A 20,701-nucleotide genomic window follows, 5' to 3' on the forward strand; every position below is an offset into this window, starting at 1 on the left:
TCTGAGGTTGGATAGCCAGCTGTGGACAGATGTCCTTGCAGAAATATTTTTTGTGTAAGGTTTCAATGGTCTTTGTACAAGATTGTGGTTTTTGCAATCTTTTTGATAGTTTTTGTTATCAGGCATCCAGGCATGAGAACCCTCTCTTCATGGCCTTCCCTGGCTCTATTTGTCAGGATTTTTTTTTTTCTTTTTTAACCCTGGTAAGTGCTAGAGCTGTTATTAGAACTCCTGGATTTAGATCCACATTAACTCTCTTAATGCCAAACCCTCAAATGCCACTGTTTTCCTGGGAGACTTGGGTGGTAATGGTGTGGAACTGCATGGTCTTGAGTTAGCCTTTTTGCTTCCCCTGCAACCAGCTCTGTCCTCCCTAGCCTGCCCCACACACATGACCATCCATCTGGGGTCTTCTGAATGCTCAGTCTCTGCCAGTGGGACAAGGGAGTAAAGATGAGTAAAGGAGATCCCAGAACCCCATGGAAACCTCAGGGCCTCATGGGGTGAGAAAAGATGGTGATGGATGGAAAGCAAGCATGGGGAAGGAGTAGAGAAGAGACAGGAGAGTCAAGAAAAGAGGTGGGGAAGGGAGAGAGGAGCCAGGCCTCACAGTCTCCTCGGAAGGAGCTGCACAGCCTGTTCTACAGGCTCCATTTGCTACAGCCCCTGAACGCCCTTCCAGGAGGGGGAGAAGTCCCACTTTCAGAAACCTGTTTCTTCTATCTGATAATAATAACGCATCCTTATGTTTGGTGGCCGCTATGGTCTGAATGTTTGTGTCTCCCCAAAGTTTCTATGTTGAATCTTAACCCCTCAGTGTGATGATGTTACAGGGCAGGGCCTTTGGGAGGTGAGCTCATGAGGGTGGAGCCCACCTGAGTGGGATTAGTGTCCTCATAAAAGAGACCCCAGAGAGCTCCCTCTTCCTTCCTGCCGTGTGAGGACACAGTGAGAAGATGGCCCTCCATCCATCAACCAGGAAGCGGGCCTTCACCAGACACCAAATCTGCCAGCTCCTTGATCTTGGACTTCCCAGCCTCCAGAACCGTGAACAATAAATTTCTGTTGTTTATAAACTACCTGGCTTATAATATTTTGTTATAGCCGCCCAAATGGACTAAGACCATGGCAAATCCAGCTATTTAATTTACTTTTCAAATATGATGTGATTGTGAATTTATGGTATATGAATTATATTTCAAAGCTGTTGTTTTTATATATAATTTTATAATATATACACATGTGTATGTATGTGTGTAACATCATAATATGATTTGTTAAGAGCATGGATTCTTGCTTCTTACTAGCTGTATGACCTTGGGCAGGAGGCTTAACTTCTTTTAACCTCAGTTTTCTCATCTGCACAATGGGTATAATAATATAATAGAGTTTTATGAGGATTAAAAGAGATAGTGAATGGCAAGTGCCTGGCAGAGAGTAAGCCCTTAATGAAATTAGCTAATTGTATTGCAACTATTTTAGCTATACAAGGCATATGTCATTACCTAAATTATATTTATTTATTTACTTACTTTAGAGACAGTGCCTTCTGTCATCCAAGCTTGGAGTGCAATGGTGCATTCTTAGCTCACAAAAGCCTAACCTCCTGGGCTCAAGCAATCCTCCTGCCTTAGCCTCTCAAGTAGCTAGGACTACAGGTGTGCACCACCACAACAGGCTAATGTTTTTTAAAAAAGTTGTTATAGAGATGGGTTCTCACTATGTTGCCCAGGCTGGTCTTGAACTCCTGGCCTCAAGTGATCCTCCCAACTGGGCCTCCCAAAGTGCTGGGATTACAGGCATGAGCCACCACGCCCGGCTATTACTCCCATTTTAGAATTGAGGAAACTGAGCCCAGGAGGATGTTTCTCTGTACATGTCTGGAGGGCAGCACCTTGTCTTATTCATCTCTGTGATCCTGTACACAGGACTGGGCTCAATGAATCTTTGTAGAGTAAAAGACGTGTCAGTGGGGACCTGGCACTGGAATGCACAGCTCTGGGCTCCTAAGCCTGGGTTTTCTCCATCAAGCCAGGCTGACCAGCTAGGGAGGTTGAGAGGGCCCTTATGGCCCAAGAGCCTCCTGGAGGCCTGTCGCCCTCTCCAGAGCTACCCAGGGGGCCGTGCCACCACTTGCTCACAGGGGAAGGACTTTCAAAGGTGGCAGCTGAGGCTGCCCTGCCAGGGGATGGCCATCTCAGGGCAGGGTCATTCAGCAGGCTCACGGAGCCCCCAAAACCCTTCCCCAGCCTGGGAGCGGGAGCCTGGGGGTGGCGTCCCACTAGCCAGGCAGATGAACAGCTTCTTTGGTCTGGGATTTCACTGAAAGCCCTGAAGCCCTGAGCCCTGCTTCACTTAGCACAGATTAGGCATCATGGGGCCCTAAAGATCTCCACATGACCTCTTGGCAAGTCTAGGATTGCTTCCTCGCTATGTACTACTTAGAAGACCTGGCCGGGTGCGGTGGCTCACGCCTGTAATCCCAGCACTTTGGGAGGCCGAGGCGGGTGGATCACGAAGTCGGGAGTTCAAGACCAGCCTGGCCAAGACTGTGAAACCCCATCTCTACTAAAAATACAAAAAATTAGCCGGGTGTGGTGGCACCTGCCTGTAATTTCAGCTATTCCGGAGGCTGAGGCAGAGAATTGCTTAAACCTGGAGGGCGGAGGTTGCAGTGAACCAAGATCGCACCACTGCACTCCGGCCTGGATGACAGAGCGAGATTCTGTCTCAAAAAAAAAGAAGACCTTGGGCAACTTACTTCACATCTGTAGGCCTCAGTTTCCTTGCCTGTAAAATAGGGGTGCCAGTAGTTCTGACTGCAACGGTTTAGGGGGATTCAATGAAATGGTGCACAAAATCGCAGAGCTGAGTCCTGTTGTGAACACTAAAGCAGGTTGGAGGCCTGGCCCCAGATCACCATGACAGCGCTCTGGCTCTGCGAACAGTAATGCGTGAGATCAGCGCTGGTGATTATATTCCCCAGGCCTCTGCCTGCAGGCCTCATGCCAAGGCCTGATGCTCGGGGGGGTGGGGGAGAGCAGGCAATCACTGTTGGGGTCCCCCTACGCTCAGTGAATGCTTTCATGAAGCGGGAGGGAGACCAGAAGAAAAGCAAGGAAAGGAAAAGAAAACCCTAGCACATTCTCCTCTGTCCTCCCCGAGCTCCGCAGCTCCTGGGGGAACTGAGCTGCATAATACAATGGGATTTAATAAAATGCCTTTAACTCACAAAGTTTGTCTGCTGCCAGCTCCTTAATTAAATTGCCTAATGCTGCTTTGCGACGGCAGCACAAACTCCTGTGTCTAAAGAGCACGGTGTTGCCATGGCACTCCCCCACAGGGTGAGCGGGGTGTGGAGGAGCATATAGATGAGGCCCAGGGGTCGGGGCCTTCCTGCAGAGTCCTCTCTACCACCCTCTCAGCGACTGCCCCCAGACACACACACACACACACACACACACACACACACACACACACACGTCACATGCTGCAATAGGCAGACTCTGGTCTGGGAAAGGATTTAATCTTTGCTAAGAATGCTGAGCTGTGGTTTAGAACTGGGAGACTCAGGCATCTGCACAGAGCAGAGCTGGTCAGCTGGTCTGGCTGTGGACAGTGGGCTCCAGGCACAGCCCTTGGCACTCAGGGCAGCCCTGTGGGGTCTGGGGCAACCAAGCATCTCCCTGAGCCGCTCCCTCTGGCTGCCAGCAGCCACCACCCTCTCCCCTGGTGCACTGTACAAATACACTCATCTATATGCGCCCTGGCTTGAGAAGGCCTGGGAAGCACTGGGCTAGAAAGCACTGGGCTAGATCTGATTGGTTTGATGAGAAAGTAGGGATGTTCTTTCACATGTGGACGGTAGAGGAAAGATAAGCTCATCTGCTTTATGGATTTTTTCCTTCAGAAGTAATAGTTCTCAGTCCTGGCTTCACATTCAAACCATTTGGGGATTTTCCCCCCAATACTTTATTATGAAAAATTCCAACATACCACAAAGTAAAGGGAATTTTACGGTGAGCAATCATCTACCCACCACCTAGCCTCTACCATTAACCTTATTATTAGACTTGCCTTATCACCTCTCTCTCCAACTATCCATTCCTGTATCTATCAATCCATCTTAATTTTGGTGCATTTCAAAGTAAATTGCAGACATCAGTACACTTTTCCCTAAATATTTCAGTATCAACAGCTATGGGGTTCAATTTTTGCTTACAATGTTTTTCTTTTGGCATAAAATTTACAAAGAAATCTGGGAAGTTTTTTTTAACACCATGTGTGGATCCTACGCCTCAGAGATTGATTTAATTGGTCTAGAGTGGGAGGTAGGCATCAATACATTTTATTTTATTTATTCTAAAAGACAGAGTCACCCTCTGTCTCCCAGGCTGGATTGCAGTCGTGCAATCATGGCTTACTGCAACCTTGAACTCCTGGGCTCAAGGGATCCTCCTGTCTCAGCCTCCTGAGTAGCTAGGACTACAGGCATGCACCTTGTAGCCCACTGCCCACAGCAAGACCAGTTGGCCAGCTCTGCTCTGTGCGGATGTCCCTAAGTCTTTCAGATCACCATGTTGCCCAGGCTGGTCTCAAACTCCTGGGCTCAAGCAGTCCTCCCACCTTGGCCTTCCAAAGTTTTGGGATTACAGGCATGAGCCACTGTGCCTGGCCAGCATTAGTATATTTTAAAAGATCCCCATGTAATTCTATGATGCAGCCAGAGTTGAAAAACAGAGATAACAGGATGCAAGTGATTGTCATTTTTATGTCCATGATCATCCTTCTTTTAGTGTGCCCCTCTGTGTGCATGTGAATCTCCTTATTTTCATGTTAGCATTATTGAGGGATCTCATTATCCAATGTGTATTTCCCAATTACAGAAGCCGCGTCTGTTTCAGGTTCTGTACACATCACAGCAATGAGGCCATACGCATGTTCTGATGGTGATCAGGGTAGCTATGATGACCAGGATTGTGACAGTGGCTGGAGGAGATGATGATGTTCGTGGAAGGTGTTAAGTGAGTGTGGTCATGGCAGCGAGCAGGGGATTCATATGGCAAAGATGGGGCTGGTGACATTAACAGAGATGGCCGGCTGCAGGTGGGCTGACCGTAGTGATGGTGGAGGTAAATCTCACGATGGCATTGTGATAATGAGATGGTATTCCTGGTGATGCTGCTGCTGTTGCCTGTCCCTGTGAGGGCGATGTGCCAACAGATGCTCATTCCCTGCAGTGATGCTCATCGAGGAAGAATGTTGGTTGTTACATGGCAGGAAGGTTGGTCCTTCCATTTGGGATTCTCACTGCTGCAAGGTGCAGCTCCTTCCAAAATTCTGAGACCACCTGAGAACCTTCTACCTTTGCAGCCAAGAAAGACGCTCAGCAGAGCAGCAGCAGCTCCTTGCTCAGCTGCCCTTTTCCACTGCACTTTAAGACAGAGCTCTGGTGTTAAGTATGAGTGGGTCATTAGGAACATTTATTTAAGATGAATGGTTCTGGGAGCCAGCTGGGCTTGGGATGCCAGCCATCTCGTGATCGATAGAGATTTTATTTGCTGCCTGCATGGTTTCCTGTTCCCTTCATGCCTGGTACACTCAAGAGAGGACTGGACAACTGCTGTAGTTCTCTCTCCCTTAAACCCTGCAGCAGAGAGCAGAGGTGAGCAAAGCCCCAGAGTAGTCCTGACCTCTCTCCATGAGCTAGGATGACACCCTCTCTGAATTGTACTGGGCTGCGGAGAGAGGTTTAAGGATGAGAACAAGGTTGGGGCTGCCAAGACACGTTACATTTAAAATATTTATATATTAATATTTACTTATATGTAAATACATATAAGCCCTGAGACTAATGCTGGAAAATACCCTTAAAATAATATTGTCCGACGCTTTTATTTTACAGATGAGAAAACTAGGGTTCAGTAGTCAGCAAATAAGATCCTTGTTGAGAACAACAAAAACATCTTTTGTGCATATATCTCTAACAAAGCAGAGTGAACTCACACCTGTGATCTGATCAGATCTTTAGAATGGTCCTGTGAGTAAGCAGGAAACTTCCTGCCCACCTGACCAAGAGCTCCTGAATCCCTTCCCAGATTTTTTCCACTATGCAGTGAGCCTAGGTCACATCTGTATAGTACTTCTCAGCTCACCATGCATATTTCACACTCATATTTTCATTTGAGCTGTACATCTCTGTAAAAAAGGGATGGTACTAGTCTTATTCCCATTTTTCAGTAGAGAAAACTGAGGCTCATAGAGATAAAGCATCTTGCCCAAGCTTGCACAGTTAGTAAGTAGCAGAGCGGGAACTAGAACTCAGGATGCCTATGTTACTGGATGGCTTAAAACAACATAAGTGTATTGTCTTGTAGATTTGGAGGCTGGAAGTTCAAAATCAAGGTGTTGGCAGGGCCATCCTCGCTCTGAAACCTGTAGAGGAGGATTCTTTCTCGCCTCTTCCTGCTTTCTGGTGGTGGCCATCAATTGGTGGTGTTCCTTGGCTCATAGCTGCAACACTTCCATCTGTCTCCATGGCACATGGCACCTTCCTGTGTGCCTCTGTCTTCACATGGCTTTTTTTTTTTTCTTATAAGGACACCAGTCACATTGAATTAGGGCCTTCCATAATAGCCTCATCATCAGATGATTACATCTTCAGACCCTATTTCCAAATAAGGTCATGTTTACAGGTACTGGGGGTTAGGACTTCACTGTATCTTTTTGAGGAACACACTTTAACCCATAACAGTCCCTGACTTCCAAGCCAAGGGCCTTTTACAACATGCTGTTTGCACAGCGGGCTCCATCCCATTCATTCTCTCCTCCACGTCTTCTATTCCCAAGGACCAGGTGCTCCCATCCCCTGCAATTCAGGATGTAGGGCTGGCTGAGAGCACTTTTCATTTTCTGCTCTTCCCAAATTATTACAAGCTACTAAAGTAAAATCATGAAATATAGGTGGGCTTTTTGTCTTTTTTATTCCCAGACAGTAAAAATCATTAAGGCTTGCTCTTAATTAGTTTAATTTCGAAGCTTCTAAATATTGATTTAACCTACACTCTTTTGTACTTGCCGCAGTCATTGAATTATGCCTGTTATTGATCACAGATGGAAGCATTTCCTTCCACAGGCTTGGGGGCTCTGGGAGCTGCTGGTCCTGCAGCGGGTGCACTGGGCTCGGAAGGCATGGATGGGTGTGGAGGAGAGGAAGCCTCTGCCAGATTGGAAAGGGCCTTCTCTTGAAGAAGGGCTGCTGAGCTTAGGCCAGGGGCCAGTTTCTTTCTCTTGGGTTGGCCCAGGCCCAACGGAGCTTGAATAAGTCAACTGGAAATCTCCTCATTCTATTCCAGGCTTGAGGATGTGGAAGGAGAGCTGGGCAGCGGAGGCTGGAGGAGGGTGATGTGGGGTCGGGGTTTAGAGCACAGGTGTTAGGGCCAGCCAGAAGCAAGTTTGAGTCCTGGCTTTACCAACTGAATGTTCTGAGCTGGGTACCTTACCTCTCACATCTGAGAAGTGGGGTTAGTAATTTCCACATCACGCTGTTACTGTGAGCATTCAACACAATCACTCTGGTGAGGCACCTAGCCCAAGGCCTGGCTACTAATCAGTGCTCAGTCAATGGCTACCATTATTATCATTGCCCTCTCACTGGAAAAATAAAGACTGGACTTGGAAGCATACTGTATCTTCTGGCCTCAGCCTCCTTACTTGTTTAGGTGTGACCTTGGACAAGTCACTTATCTTCTTTCCACTAAAATGAGGATAATGGCCCCTTTGACTTCAGAGGGCTACCATGAGAATCACATACATCGCAGTCCATTTGTGCTGCTGTAACAGAATACCACAGAATGGGTAATTCATAAAGAATAGAAATTTATTTCTTACAGTTCTGGAGGCTGGGAAGTCCAAGACAGGGTGCCAGCATCTGATGAAGGCTGCTGTCTGCTTTCAAGATGGTGCCTTGAATGCTGTTTCCTCACATGGCAGAAGGTAGACAGACCAAAAAAAAAAAATTCTCTCTGTCAAGCCCTTTTATAACAGTAATTTATTTCTTCATGACCTAAACACGTCCCAAAAGGCCCCACCTCCCAACACTGTTGCACTGGGGAATAAGTTTCCAATACATGGATTTTGTGGGATATATTCAGACCATAGCAACATAGGATTGTGAATACAGAATAATTTTTTTTTTTTTTTTTTGAGACAGAGTCTTGCTCTGTCGCCCAGGCTGGAGTGCAGTGACGTGGTCTCGGCTCACTGCAAGCTCCACCTCCCGGGTTCACACCATTCTCCTGCCTCAGCCTCCCATGTAGCTGGGACTACAGGCGCCCGACACCAGGCCCGGCTAATTTTTTTTGTATTTTTAGTAGAGACGGGGTTTCACCGTATTAGTCAGGATAGTCTCGATCTCCTGACCTCGTGATCCACCCGCCTCGGCCTCCCAAAGTGCTGGGATTACAGGCGTGGGCCACCGCACCTGGCGAATTTTTTTTTTTTTTTTTTTGAGACAGAGTCTCACTCTATCACCCAGGCTGGGGTGCAGCAGCACAATCTCGGCTCACTGCAACCTCCACCTCCCGAGGCTCAAGTGATTCTCTTGCCTCAGCCTCCTGAGAACCTGGGATTACAGGTGCATGCCACCAGGCCCACTAATTTTTGTATTTTTAGTAGAGTCGGGGTTTCACCTTGTTGCCAGGCTGGTCTCAAACTCCTAACCTCAAGTGATCTGGCCACCTCGGCCTCCCAAAGTGCTGGGATTACAGGTGTGAGCCACCACACCTGGCCAATATGGAAGAATTTTAATTGCAAGACACATTTGATCTGAACAGCCTATTATTATTGATGGCTGTTGTAGCTATTGCCTTTTGTTTGTTTGGGTTTGAGTTTGCTTTTATTGTTAGAGACAGGGTCTTGCTCTGTTACCTAGGCTGTAGTTCAGTTGTGCAGTCATAGCTCACTGCAGCCTTGAACTCCTGGGCTCAAGCGATTCTCTCACCCCAGCCTCCCAAGTAGCTAGAACTACAAGTATAAGCCACCACACCCACATAGGTGTTCAGTTTGTTTGTTTGTTTTTTGGTAGACACAGGGTTTCACTGTGTTGGCCAGGCTGGTCTCAAACTCCTGGACTCAAATGAGCCTCCCTTGGCCTCCCAAAGCACTGAGATTATAGGCATGAGCCACTGCGCCCAGCTGGTTACTGCCTTATATGCCTCCTTTGGCTGGCTTCTGCTTGGGTATTGCATCCAGACCATTCTGCCTCTGGCTTGCTGCTCCAACAGCTTCATCACATCACCCACACTCTCAGGACCCAAGGGGAGCCACTCACTGCTTGGAACTCACTTCATATGTTTGAATCTTGGGACCTTTGCTCCTAGTGTCTCCTATCTGTGCATTACTGGCCTATGGATTCCAGCAACACTACCCCTGTGAATTTTTCAATGGCTTTATTGAAGTATAATTTGCATACCATCAAATTCAGCCATTTTTAGTGTACAGTGATTTTTAGTAAATTCCTCTGAATGTTTGTCTAACTTCCTACACGAGGTAGAATCATGCTGTCTCCCCTAGCTTGTGCCCTGCTGCCCTTGCTCTGTGACAACTTTTATCATCCTCTAGTAGACTGGTTTAGTTTTCTTTTTAACCTGTGAATCCCCACCTGCCCTCCTCATAACTTTGTATTTGCAGCCCTCACATACTTACAGTGCCTGGGATAAGGTCAGGGATCTATTTCATGCTCAATGGATAAGAGTTCCCCTGTGGCCAGGACAGAGGAGGTGAGGGGAGTCTTGAATACCCAACCTAATCTATCAGGATATAAGTAACTCATCATATATATATATAGATTGGACACTCTAGGTGTCACTCTTCTTGGTTTGTAGAATTCTAATCTGAGCTGGACAGGAGGTTAGAGATGAGCTAGCCAGCAATCAAACTTCAGCGTGCATCAGAACCATCTGCAGGGCTTGTTCAAACACAGGTGACTAGACTAGGGCCCACCCTCAGAGTTTCTGATTGTGGAGGTCTTGGGTGGGCCAAGGAACTCGCATTTCTAGCAAATTTCCAGGTGATGTGTATACTATTGGTCCAGGGACTACAATATGAGAACCACTGCTCTAGCCCAACTCCCTCATCTTGCAGATGAGAAACCCAAGACCTAGAGAAGGAAGAAGACACCATCCAAAGTCTGTCCCCAGGCCGGGAGTAGAGCCAGTCCTGTCCCATGCTGCGTCTACCAGCTCGGCTTCCCTCATCTGGCTTTGGAGATGGGTGAGGAGTGGAAGGCGGGAAGCAGCCTCTGAGAAACACTGTCCACCGGCCTGCCCTGGCAATGGGGAGTGCAGAGGGACTGCCCAGGGAGAGGCCTGTGGGACTGGGGAGGGGCACAGGAGAAGTCCTGGGGAAGGGAATGGCCAGGGCATTGGAGGAGGTGGCAGGACAGACAGGCCATTGTCTTGCAGTTAGTGGGGAGGAAAGACAAACCCGGGCCTCAGCTGCAGCCATTTATCTCCGGGCTGCCTGGACAGCTGACAGGGAGCAGGCAGCACCCCCGAGACCAGGACTCCTTCCGCGGCGTGATTTATCTAGAGCTTCGTCTGGCAAACCTGCTGATGAAATGAGTCTCCTTTTCTCTCCGTCTCATCAATTTTCATTCTGATTTTATTTTCCTTTTCCGTTAGAAGGGGCTTGGCCTTTCTCCATGTTTAACTGGGCTGCTCCCCATTCTCTGCCTTCCTTTCTCCTCAGCCGCCAGAGCCCAGCCCCTCTGACCAGGCCTCACCCACCCCCACCTGACCCTGCCCTGAGGGTCCTTTCCTCAGTACCACTGACACTTGGAGGCAGGAAACCCAAACCTCCTTAACTAAGGCCTCATTCACCTCGAAAGCAGTGGTGCTTCCCTCTATTCTCCAGGGCCATAAAGCCACTGTCCCTGTCCTCGAGCAGCTTGCAGTCTGAGAGAGAGAAGACGAGCATTGTATTTGATGTGGATTTTTTTTATTTCAATTTTTATTTTATGTATAGGGGGTCCATGTGCAGATTTGTTACTGAGGAAAATTGCATGATGCTGGGGTTTGGAGTACGGTTCCTGTCACCCTGGTAGTGAGCATATACCTGATAAATAGGTTTTTAACCCCCTCACACACCCTCTAGTAGTCCACAGTGTCTGCTGGTCCTATATTTATGTCCATGTGTGCTCAATACTTAACTCCCACTTATAAATGAGAAGATGTGGTACTTGGTTTTCTGTTCCTGCATGAATTTGCTTAGGACGATGGCCTCCAGCTCCACCTACACTGCTGCAAAGGCCATGTTCTTTTGGTGCCTGTGTAGTATTCCACGGTGCATGTATTAGTCTGTTTTCACACTGCTGATAAAGACATACCTGAAACTGGGAAGAAAAAGAGGTTTAATTGGACTTACAGTTCCATATGGCTGGGGAGGCCTCAGAACCACGGCAGGAAGTGAAAGGCACTTCTTACACGGTGGCGGCAAGAGAAAATGAGGAAGATGCAAGAGCAGAAACCCCTGATAAAACCATCAGATCTTGTGAGACTTATTCACTACCACAACAATAGTATGGGGGATACTGCCCCCCCCATGATTCAAATTATCTCCCTCCCACAACACGTGGGAATTATGGGAGTACAATTCAAGAGATTTGGGTGGAGACACAGCCAAACCATATCAGTGTATATGTAGCACATTTTCTTTGTGGATGTGGATCCTTGAGGGTGGAGGAAGGAGCAAGGGACTGATTATTTTGAGTTGGTGGTGAAGCCTGGTCGTCAGGGAAGACCACACAGGGGTACAGCATAAACTATGACTTCAGAGATGGAAAGGAATTCCCCAGATACGCAGGTGAGGAAGGGAACTTGTGGCAAGGTCCCTGCATGTGCGAAGGCATGGGACAGGAGAGACTATTGCTTGTATTGCTCTTGGGTCTTCCCTCCCCTTCCCCCCTGCCCTTGCCTCTGTCCCAGGGATCTAATGGGGCTAAAGGGATGTCCTGGGGCCCAGACTGCTGGAGGAGCCATGCTGCAGGGTCTGTTCAGCACCCCCACCTGACTCCTGATGCAGAGAGGTGGAGAAGCTCACAGGTCAGCACTGGGCTTGGCTGCCCATCTGAGGCCTGCAACTGTGGCCAGCGTGGAACGTCTATGGGAGGCCATCAGCTGGGACATTTAGAACTCTTCTGGGAGGGGCGCTCTCGATCCTTCTGGAGAGCATGTGGGGAAGCAGAGGAGCTGCTCCCCTAAGCCAGGAGGAGCTAGTGCTGAGTTGTTTATTGGGCGAGAGTTGTGTCCAGCACCAATGATCTTTAAATGAACTGAGTCCTACAGCTGTCCAGAAGACTAGAACTAGAACCCCGGTTGGAGACTGCAGGGAGTGCTTATAGTTGACATCGGACAGGGCAGCTCCATTAGGAAGGAGTGTCACCTGCACTGGGACGGTTCCAAGGAAGAGGCTGCCTGCCTTAGAGACCAAGTACCCTGACAGGCCAGCCTGATGCTGGGCACTCTCTAGACATCTTTTTCAGATTCCCCCTCGCTGTGAGGCAGTTCTGTCTCCATCTTGCAGATGAGAATCTCAGTGAGGAGGTTCAGGATCACACAGCCAGCACAGGACTCTGGTGCCGCGCCATCTCTGAAGCCCACCGTTCAACCACTCGCCTATGCTCTCAGAGAGGCTGGTGGAACCTGCGGGATTTCTGGAAGGGGAGCCTGAGAGAGCTTCAGAAGGGTGAAGACTGTCATAGGAGCATGGCAAATCCAGAGGAAAGAATTTGAGTCAGAGAAAAATGCTCTCTTCACTTGGGGGCCAGTGACCAAGGAAGGGCTAAAGACGCCATGTCTGGAGTGGCCCGGGTATTGCCCAGGGAAGGCAGGCTCTGGGATGATGTTTGTCTCTTTCCTGTCAGGAAGGAAGAAGGCAGGGGGTCTGAGCCCAGACACTGCCCACCCCATAGGCAATGGAGTCACCTGAGCTCTGAGACAGCCAGCCCCCTCCCTCCCCACTTGCCTTGCCTGCCTTGCCTTTCTTTTCTTCCCTCCCTCCCTCTTTCTTTCCTTCTCCTGATATTCTCTGAGCTACCACTGTGTCCAGACTGTTGGAAGAACTGGCAATTTGGAGTACAGTTCCTGCCTCAGAGGAGCTTACAGTCTGGTCAGGGAGACAGCAAGCCAGCCAGTTTAGGATGGAGGCACACTAGGGCATCATGGGAGCCCAGGAGATGGGTGCAGGGGGTCAGAAAAGTTTTCCCTGAGGATCAGCAAAAGCCTGGCAGCAAGCGGCAGTGAGATGCAGCCTGAAGCTGCCTCCGTGCCCCCAACAGGCTGGCTCGGCTCCCCTGCAGCCTTTTTTGGTGCAGTGCACGCAGACAGCAATGACTCTGTGCTACCTACTGGCACCTTCCACTCCTAATTAAGAAATAATGAGGCAGGCTGCCTTCCAGGCAGCAGAGCTGTAACACTCTCTGCTTGGGCCAGCCAGGAGACCTGGGAAGACAGAGATTCCTGCCTGGGGACAGTCTCTCCCCTCCCAGGCCCAACAAGGGGGGTTTCCTGGAACCCTGACCCCTCTCATTCCAGAGAGGAGGGGAGGGCAAGTATGAACAAAGAAGCCTCATCTTTGCCCAGCAGATGCCCTCCAGTCCCTTCCCACCATGACAGCCCTGGAGGTCAGGTGAGCGCTGGCACCGGAATCATGGAACTGGCAAGGGCTGGCGATGGGGTTCGGATCCTGGCTCCTCCACACGCTTGCTGTGGGACCTCAGTCCGTCCCCTTAGCTTCGCAGAGCTTAGGTTTCTCATCCGAAAAGTATGTCCCTCACAGAAGGATGGGATGAGGAACATAAAGTGGCTAGCAAATAGAAGTCCTGGTACATGGAAGACCCGCAGGAATGCCACATCTTTCCTCTGAGAATTTGCTTTCTGTTAGCATCCCAGTGGCGTCAACTAGAGTTGAAGGGACTCATTTTCCCAACAGAGAGATTCTCAAAGTAATGGTTTTCAAGCTTTTATATCTACAGCCCTAGGCAAAAAAAGAAAAAAGAAAAAGCCTTGTATCATGTCCCAGTGCACAAATGCGTGTGTATGAAATAGGGGGTAGCATCTCAAAACAATGCTCAGTCTGGCTGCATACAATGCAGTCTGATATTTTCTATTCATTTTTTTAATGTAGATGGTGACCCACGTTAAATTGTTTTCATGACCTACTAATGGGTTGTGATTCACAGTTCACGGCAGAGCACCCCTCAGTCCTGCAAGGGAAAGTGCACGGTACTAGGCTCTAGGGACACAAAAATCCATAACAAACCATCCTTTCCTCGAGGAGCTCTCAGTCTGGTTGGGAAGACAGACTCATGGCCTAACAGTGAGGAAGTTGCCACTGTGGTTTGTTCAGAGAGTGTCAGGGGCAGCTGTGGGAGGAACCACTCTTCTCTAAGGGAAAGCGTCACAGGGAAGGTGGCATTTGGGATGAGTTTTCATGGCTGAAGAGGAGTTGAATAGTTGAAGTTGGGGAAGGGCATGGCAGGCACAGTGAGAGGCCCCAGGTGTGGAAGGAAAAATAGCCAGGGTGTGGCGTGTCTGGGAATGAGAGGCAGTGAGGGGAAGTGTGGCTCTCTCAGGTGAGCAGGAAAACCCAAAAGAGGCCACCGTACAGGACAAGGCCAGAAGTGAAAAGAGAAGGTAGGTGTGAGCATTTTGGTGGGGGGTGTGAGGTGGGAGAGGGCAGATGAAGAGGGCAGGCATTTCCAGCCTTTGGTGGACGGTGGTGCTGACAGCAATGGGACCAATGCAGCACAGCCAGGTGGTGGGAGCAGATGTTGCATTTAGGAAAAGCAGAATGGGAGGAGCCTCTGAGACTGCCGAGTAGAGTGGCCCAGGGGACGGATGGTTAGGAGTGCAGGTCTGGGCCCTCCTTCCTGGCCATCCCCAATCTGTCCTCTTGCCTAGTGCCCCAGAACTCTGTGATGAGAAGGCCTAGAGGGCATGGGGGCCAGGAGGTCACCCACATCATCCTCCCTCAAGGCAGCATGGCACTCCCAGGCCCAGGCCATGAGGATGCTGGCCAGAGCTGGGCCCCAAGGCTGAGAGCAATTTTTAGATACAGGAACTCTAGAAAGAGAGAGAAGAATCAGCCTCTCTTCCTGGAGATCACTGGTTAAACATGAGACTCTGAGAAGCTATAGCCCACTTTGAAGCAGGAGGAGGAATGAAGTGGATTTAAAGCTCCCTAATGCCAGAGTAACCTAATTCCAAAGACCCTGGTCCCAACTCGTCATGGAAAAGGAAGGGGAATTCTGGGTTTTCAAGATGAAACTGCTTGGCGGCGATAGAAGTCGGGACAGTGGTTAGCTCCATGTAGGGGCTGGATATTGACTGGGGAGGGGCACATACGTAGGGACCTTCTGGAGTGCTGGGAATGTTTATGTCTTGATTTGGGTGGTGGTTGTACTTGTACCTATGCATGTTGGGATCAGGGACATTTATGTATTCTCCCGTACATATGTTATACCTCAACAATATTTTTTAAGTTTATTACAAAAGTTGAGAGATAAGAAGTATTAGGTATTAGTATTAGTATTAAAAGTCATGGCCAAAACTGCAATTGCTTTTGCTCCAACCCAATGTATGGTAAGATGAAAGGAGAGGTTGCAATGCTGGGAAGCAACAGAGGGAACTAACAGGCACTTCATGTACCTTCCATCCCGCACTCCTCACGGCAATTCCAAAAGGGGTGCAGGCATTATCCCCATTTCCCAGCTCCGGGATTTGGGGCTCGAAAGGTTAAGTACTTTGCCCAAGGTCACACAGCGAACAGCAGAGCCAGGCTCACACCCCACCACTCCTCCTTCACATAAGTTATTTATGGAATTCAAACTCTGGAAGAACAGATAAACGCTGAGGCTGAGGTCTCCTCCAGCTCTGAGGTTCTGGTTGTGTGTGATTAAATGGGAGGTGGAAGTGAGGGGCCAGGCTCACCTCCCAGGAGGAGCTGGAGGCCAGGTATGCAGATGGAGGACTGGCCCTCCTCACCCTCAGCATCCCTCCCACCCAGCACTTATCTGCTGGTGAGGAGGCCGGAGTTTATCAACGCTACACTCAATTATGCCGCCCATCTGTCTCCGCAGCTTTGTGGGGAGAAGGGTGTCCTGGCACTGAAGCAGCCAAGGCCAGGCAATTGATCACCGCCTGCCACCCTCCCTCCAGACCCTCAGCTCCTGGGGGGCCGGGCAGGGAACCGCCAGGGAGAGGAGGGAGGAGGAGAGGAGAGAGGAGACTCTGCATCCACCAATACCAGGCAGGAGCACTAGGGCTGTGATGGGGCCAGGGGCCTGAGAAGCAGGGAAGGGAGAAAGTAGCGACAGCATCTCCAAAACTCTTCCTTCAGACCTTTGCCAAAGGTCTTAGTTTAATCAGGGGCATAGTGGATTAATTCCACAGTTTCTGCTGAATCCACAGAAACAGCCCCGAGGACATAGACCCGACAGGGTTTGCAGCACCAGCCCTTCCAAGAGAGAAACCTGCCCTTGGAGTGGGCAACAAACCCTGCTTCTTGGAATACGGCTCTAAGGCTTTTGTCTCCTGTCCCTGAAGCCCACAGCTGGCCAGCAGTCACTGCGCAAAAAGCGGCCCCCAGCCCCCATTCAGAAGGCAGGCTGAGGTCTGTGTGCAGCAGCTGGCTCTGTCTGTCCCTGTGGTTCCAGGCCCAGCCACACACACACACAAGAACAGTGTCCTTCCCCACACTGTCCCCCAAGGGGGTTGTTCTAGGCAGGAGTCAAGGAACAGGAGCTGAGGGGCCCAGCAGGGGGCAGGTGAGGTGGAGGAACTGAGGACTCAGGTTTTCTCTGAAAACCTGAGCAGAGGGCAACTGAGGCAGCCTTGCCCTCTGCTCCTGTAAAACAGGTGCTGATCCACGTTGGCTGGGCTGGTGAGGCAGGTTGTAGAGTCAAAGACCCTGGGTTTGAATCCTGACCCCACCGCATAGAAGCTGTGCAACCTCTGATGAATCACTTAACGTTTCTGACTCTCAGTTGCCTCCCTGGCAAAATGGGGCTAAATAATCCCTTCTTGCCTATACACAGGGTTGTTGGGGGGATTAAATGCAATGCGTGTTCTCTACACATTTCACTATAGCCACTCTCAAGCACCTGCTACATGCTCAATCCTACACTTGGTGCTCTGGGGACACAAAAAGCATGTAAGATATGGCCCCTGCCTCAAGCATCTCGGAATCCAATTGGGGAAAGTATACACATGACAGTCTGAACTCCTGATCACCCCTGGAGATTACAGATGAAAGACAATTAGCTTTCTCTGTAGCTCCCCGGTAGAAACTGCTAATCAGCCTGCATGAACGGGCCATGTGCAAGGCAGTCTTAGGTGGTGATGGCAGGTGAGTAGGCAGCTCTGAGCTGCATCCTGGAAAGGGCTGCATGCTCAGCAGTGAGGGGTGGACTTGTCTGGGCCTTTGCCAAGCCTTGGGGTCAGAGGTGCAGTGTGAACATGAGTCATCAAGTCACTGCCTCTGGATCCTAAGGCCCAGCGCCAGGCTCCTGGCCCAGGAGCCACAACCTCTGCCTCATCCACCCAGCCCTACCAGGGGAGGGAAGGAAGGGGCAGCAGTCTCGGGTGAAGGGGAAAGGCAAGTGCCTGGAGGGTTTCAATTAAGTTTTAAATGGTTCCTTGATCCCCTCAGTGCAGTTGAGCACTGACTCAGCGCTTAGAACCAAGTGTTGATGAAGAAGGGAAACTGGACTCGGGTAGGGTCTAAAGGTCAGGGAGATGCTGGGGCCCAGCTGAAGACCCCTCTCCACCTCCTCCAGCCCTCACCCTTCTCTCCACTTGGGAAATGTCTTGGGCTCTCCTAGTTGTTTTGTGTTTTTGAACCTGCCTCCCCAACTAGCATGGCACTTGCTAACTTATCGAGCCCTAGGAGCCAACTTCTATTGTCCCCTAAGAAGTCCTATAGCTGGAGAACCTCCTAACCCTGAGGGATGACTGGAGCTGGAAGAGAGCTAACATTTGTCCAGTTCTTTCTGTGTGCAACACACTCATTTAATTCCAATGACAATCTCATGTAATACAGAAGGAAATGGTTGCTCAGAGCAGTCAAGTAGCTTTGCCTCAGGTACTTGGGTAGTGAGTAGTAGGGCCGCGATTTGGGTCCTGATCTATTTGCTGGTAGGTCTGCTCTCTCACAGCAGGTCTAGGTGGCAGTCAGGGGTCTCTGGTATGTAAGTGTGGCAGGACTACTGGCCATAGATCCAGTTCCAAAACAGGGACCTCTTGGAGACTCAGCTTATTCCCTCCTTCCTTTCCACCCACATAGAACACCACAAAATTCCCTCCCTGCTTCCTGACCCCCATACACTGGCTTGGGTAACTGGGTTCCCCTTGCACATGTATGCAGGCATGCATGCATGTGTGCACGTGTGTTTGTTTACCCTGAGTTTTACGTGTCAGTGCACACACACCCCTACGCAAAACCTCTGTGCCCTTTAAGTCACGGTTGTTTTTCCCACCTTCAGAAATAGCTGCAGAGGAAAGTGGGAAGTAGTCAAATGTAAATAGGCTTGCTGTGTTCCTGCTCGGGGAAGGGGACCCTGCCTCCAGCTGCTCCCCTCCCAAGCCCTAGCATCCTGGAAGCAGGATGAGGTAGGCGAAGAGCCCCTCTGGCCCACTGAGAGGCACCTGCCTGGATGATGGCAGGAGACATAGCTCCAAGCTTTCTGCAGCTGCCTGGTAAGCAGTCATCACCCCAGGGGACGAGAACAGGCACATGGCCTGCAGCTGCAGCAGTCAGTACATCCCAGACCCTCCAGAGGCCCAGGGCAGGGTCAGACCAGACAGACCTGGGAGCACAGATGTGAAGTGTAAACGGCACACAGCCTCCTGGACTTGGGTTGATTCTTGTATCTTGCTGCTCACCAGCTACGTGACTTGAGCCAAGTTCTTTAACCTCTTCAGGACCTCAGTCTCTTAATCTGCAAACTGGAGGTATTAGTGCTTATCTCATGTACCTGTTATGAGGGTCATGTGAAAAAAGACATTCAGAGTCTTTGAAGAGTCCTGAGCAATGGTAGGTGCTCAGTAAGTGTTTGTGCATTTCCTTGACACTTGTAGCTAAAAACTTACCTGGAATCAGACTTCCACTCAGGAGTCAGACCAGGCTCAAGAAGGCAACACATTCTGGCCCCTTTTTGTTTCCATCTTTGGTTCTAGACCAAGGCTGGACTTGCCTCTATGGCCCTGGGATCTGAGAGAGAAACTGGATAGGTTCCTCACACTCAGGATGGAGGAAACAGCAGTGGCTTGCATTGTTGATTGCAGGGGTGATGTCCAATCTCCTGGAGAAAGGAACTCTGGAGTCACAGAGATTGATTCATACAATCAACACACACTGGGCACCTATCCCGTACTACAGGCACAAGAGGCAAGACAGGTCTCTAGTTAGAGACGTTTTCCCATTGTGTGGTCAGAACTGTGACAGTAGGAAGCGTGAGTACTGTAAGAGCATAAAGCCAGCCCCTTAGTCAGCCAGGTGGGGAGGTTTTGGAGAAGCTTTCTGCAGGTGGTGACTGAACTTAAAGTTGAGCGTTGAAGAACAAGTAGGAGTTGTCTGGAAGACAATGAGGAAGAGACATCAGAAGGGGTGGCATGTCACGGTAACCTCAACCCAAAAGCTTTGTGTGCAGCGGGTAAGTGGGGTGGTGACAAGAGAAGCCAGGTGAAGGGGCCGGGCCAGGTCACAGAAGGTCTTACCTGCACAGCTGAGGAGCTCTGACCCAGGCTTCTTAACTCCACTGCCTCCTCCTGGGCAACTCTGCCAGGCTGTTGGGAAAGGAGAATAACTCCTGCCTCCAGGGTGGGGAAGTTGGCAAACACCAAACCAATATCCCCACCCGGAAGATCCTGGGCAGCAGAACACCCCAGCCTGCCTGGATGTGTCAGGTCTGCTGCCTTTCACCTCTAGAGTCCTGGGGAGCCCATCCCAGATTTTAGAAGCTGTACTTATTTCCACCAACCCTCACCCACCTCCCACCTACACTGCCAGAGGAATTTCTGGAGACTTACCATTTTATCTTCCATTTACCCAGTGAGCCAAGGAGGCTGGGAGGAAAGAGGTAAGAAAGGTTAGAGAACCTACCTCACATCTCTCTGGGCTCAGAAGGACTCTGAAGATAACAATAATTTCAGCCCATCCACTCTCCTTCCCTCCCAAACACACACGTGCATGTGCACACACACATACACACACATACACCTTCCTCTCCTTCACTGAAGACTCACAGTCACTCACTCTGTGAGCAGGTCATAGAAAAGGACACTAAAGCCTTAAGGACAGGCCTGCCCATTACCTCTGCAGCTCCTTTGGCTTGTTGGAGTCAAAAAACATGGGAGGGGCCAGGCGCGGTGACTCACACCTGTAATCCCAGCATTTTGGCAGACCGAGGTGAGCAGATCACTTGAGGTCAGGAGTTCGAGACCAGCCTGGCCAACATGGAGAAACCCCCATCTCTGCTAAAAATACTAACATTAGCCAGGAGTGGTGGCAGGTGCCTGTAATCCCAGATACTCAGGCAGCTGAGCCAGGAGAATCACTTGAATCCAGGAGGCAGAGGATGCAGTCAGCAGAGTGTGCCACTGCACTCCAGCCTGGGTGACAGAATGAGACTCTGTCTCAAACA

At 49.9% G+C, this 20,701-nt stretch overlaps 1 protein-coding gene and 1 long non-coding RNA gene across 2 annotated transcripts in view; one reads left to right on the top strand and one right to left on the bottom strand.

The window, feature by feature from the left end:
* Nucleotides 1–20,701, top strand: part of LRRN2 (leucine rich repeat neuronal 2) — a 71,518-nt gene that overhangs the window by 44,958 nt on the left and 5,859 nt on the right. The window lies entirely within an intron of this gene.
* LOC129048253 (uncharacterized) lies at nucleotides 17,747–20,272 on the bottom strand. The gene is made up of 4 exons (XR_008510454.1): nucleotides 20,088–20,272; nucleotides 19,776–19,844; nucleotides 19,149–19,632; nucleotides 17,747–19,033 (listed from the first exon to the last, which is right to left on the bottom strand). It is a non-coding gene; the product is annotated as an uncharacterized LOC129048253 (long non-coding RNA).

This window comes from Pongo abelii, chromosome 1 (assembly GCF_028885655.2).
Source record: "Pongo abelii isolate AG06213 chromosome 1, NHGRI_mPonAbe1-v2.0_pri, whole genome shotgun sequence".
Lineage (NCBI taxonomy): Eukaryota > Metazoa > Chordata > Mammalia > Primates > Hominidae > Pongo > Pongo abelii.